This window comes from Penaeus chinensis, chromosome 35 (genome assembly GCF_019202785.1).
Source record: "Penaeus chinensis breed Huanghai No. 1 chromosome 35, ASM1920278v2, whole genome shotgun sequence".
Classification (NCBI taxonomy): Eukaryota; Metazoa; Arthropoda; class Malacostraca; order Decapoda; family Penaeidae; genus Penaeus; species Penaeus chinensis.
This window is the reverse complement of record NC_061853.1, coordinates 33007501-33010000: the sequence shown is the minus strand read 5'-3', so window position 1 is coordinate 33010000 and position 2500 is coordinate 33007501. Positions and strand designations below refer to the sequence as shown.

The window sequence follows — 2500 nt, the reverse complement described above, 5'->3', positions numbered from 1 at the left end:
CTCCTCCTTCCTCTATTGCTCCCTCCTGCCTCCCCCCCTCCCCCCATTGCTCCCTCCTGCCCCCCCCCCCCCCCCGCCTCCCTAACCCACCCCTTCCAGCGTTCCCGTTTCCCTCTTGGAACAGCAATTCTAACTTAGTTGGTAGAACTCCTTGTACCGGAACTGCACGATTGGTGTCGCGCAGCGGCGGGGCCTCTCCTTCAGGCCGGAATACAGAGGGACTTTTTTTCACTTTTTTCTGGGGGTGGAGGGCTTGACCCTTTCGCCACGGCATGAGTCGAAAAAGATGGCTTTGAGATTTAGGTGAACGAGGAAAAGGGAAAAAAAAGATAATTCTCACCTCTCTCTCCCTCCCTCCCTCGCCTCCCCTTCTGTCCTTTCACTTTAACTCCCGTTATAGCCCACTCCTCCCTCCCCCCCTCCCTCCCTCCCTCCCTCCCTCCCTCCCTCCCTCCCTCTTTTACCATCGGCTCTCTCTCCTCTCCCGCCTTTCTCTCCCTTCCCCCGTGGGAGACTGGCCAATCCTCTTAGCCTCGTAAATAGCGGGTTCCCTTCGGCGTCATTTCAGGTCCTGCCGCCGCCGCCGCGTCTTGCCGTCTCTATAAAAGGGGACAACATCAAACACGTGATTAAATTCCTTTGACTGAAAGAAAAAAAAAGGGCGATATTTGATCCTGAGCAGGGTGTAGTGATTTTTTTTTATTTACCCGTATGTATAAATGTTTATACACGTGCATTACACACGCGTACACGTACACGTACACAGGCAAAGAGAAGTGCGCACATACACATAAATACAATCACATATACAAACACACACACACACAAACACAATCACATATACAAACACACACATGCACACGCACACGCACACGCACACGCACACGCACACGCACACGCGCGCACACACACACACACACACACACACACACACACACACACACACACACACACACACACACACACACACACACACACACACACACACACACACACACAGAGGTGTGTGGATTAAATAGATGTGTGGATGGGTGATGTGTTGTGGATTGTATGTTTCTACACATGGTGGTGCGTGCACATATTTATATACAAGTTCTTTTTCGCAACCCACATATATCATTGTTTCGTATTTATTTATCTAATCGTATCGTTATTAGACTATCCTGGTTAATTATAGTACTGTTACTATTTTTGTTTTGTTTTTGTTTTTGTATCATCATCGTCAATGTTATCACCATCACTTTTATCTTTCTGTTCTTATCATTCAGTTAATTATTCGGATAGCGAGTTGCAGATTAAATATCAGTGGTGGTTGGGCACAGGAAGTTGTGGGGGCGGGGGGGGGGGGGCTAAGTGAAAGGGTGGGCGATTGATTTTGGGAAAGCCATTGATCGTTTAGAGCATTATTAAAAGCCTCTTGATGAAAGATTGAATCGTCTTGTCAACTCGGTGGGGCTCGCGTGCGGCCGGGAAGGGATGGCACGACACTCGAGTCTGGATCTGTTGTTGTTGTTGTTGTTGTTGTTGTAGTTGTTGTTTCGGTGGTCACTTTTACTGTTGGTATATTTGCATTTGTGACACCTGTGTTTGCGAATATGTTTAATGGTTAATATTTACTACGGATTTGTTTTCGTCCATTCGTCAAAGGCATCTTTCGTATTTCTATGTAGAAGATATAGTTCTAATGTTCTGAGGTGCTTCAGAAAGTCGAATTATTGTTGAGATATTTAGGCAGTCAGGCAGGCATGCAATCAGGCAGATAAGCAGACTGATAGGTAGGCAGACAAGCAGACACAGGCAGACTTATGGCTCGGCGGATAGATCGTCAAACAGGCATTCAGACAAGTAGTCAGACGTCTAATCAAACAGATTGACTGATTGTCTGTATCTGTCTGTCTATCTGTAAACCTAGGCTAAATGGGGAACAGGTAAACATGGAATACAATGAGAAAGAATTGCTTAATTTGCATGGTGACAATAACGGAATTTCAAGTTAGGTCGGGGTGGGAGGGAGCGAGGGAGGGAGCGAGGGAGGGAGCGAGGGAGGGAGAGAGGGAGGGAGAGAGGGAGTAATATATATATTTCGAAAATATTTCACACTAATTAAATGAGGGCAAATGAATCGTAATGCGCGGGATAACGCAAAGTGCAGTGGCTGTTTTCGAAAGTCTGTTCCCGCAGCAAAGATATTTCGTCCAGTTAGGAGTTAATAGTTCTGGTAAACAGGAAGTTTATATTTATGTATCGGGGCTTTGGCGGAAAATAACAGGCTTGAATTGTGTGGTGGTTTATGGCAACTGCGACGCAACATGCCGAATGATATAAAAGTCAGACAGTTGTGAGAATGGTAATTGTAATGGTAATAGATTTAATTAGTGAAAACGTGAAGCCGCAAAAGATATATGGTAATTGGTTTGTTACGAAATAGATGAAAAACTGAAACAAAGGGGTTTCGCTTTTGAGAGACTGGTCGCCTGTACGAGTCCTTTGTTTTCACTGA

General features: G+C 45.7%; 1 protein-coding gene across 2 annotated transcripts in view; it reads left to right on the top strand.

Annotated features, from left to right (window-relative positions):
- Window positions 1-2500, top strand: part of LOC125044510 (semaphorin-1A-like) — a 324983-nt gene that overhangs the window by 38902 nt on the left and 283581 nt on the right. The window lies entirely within an intron of this gene.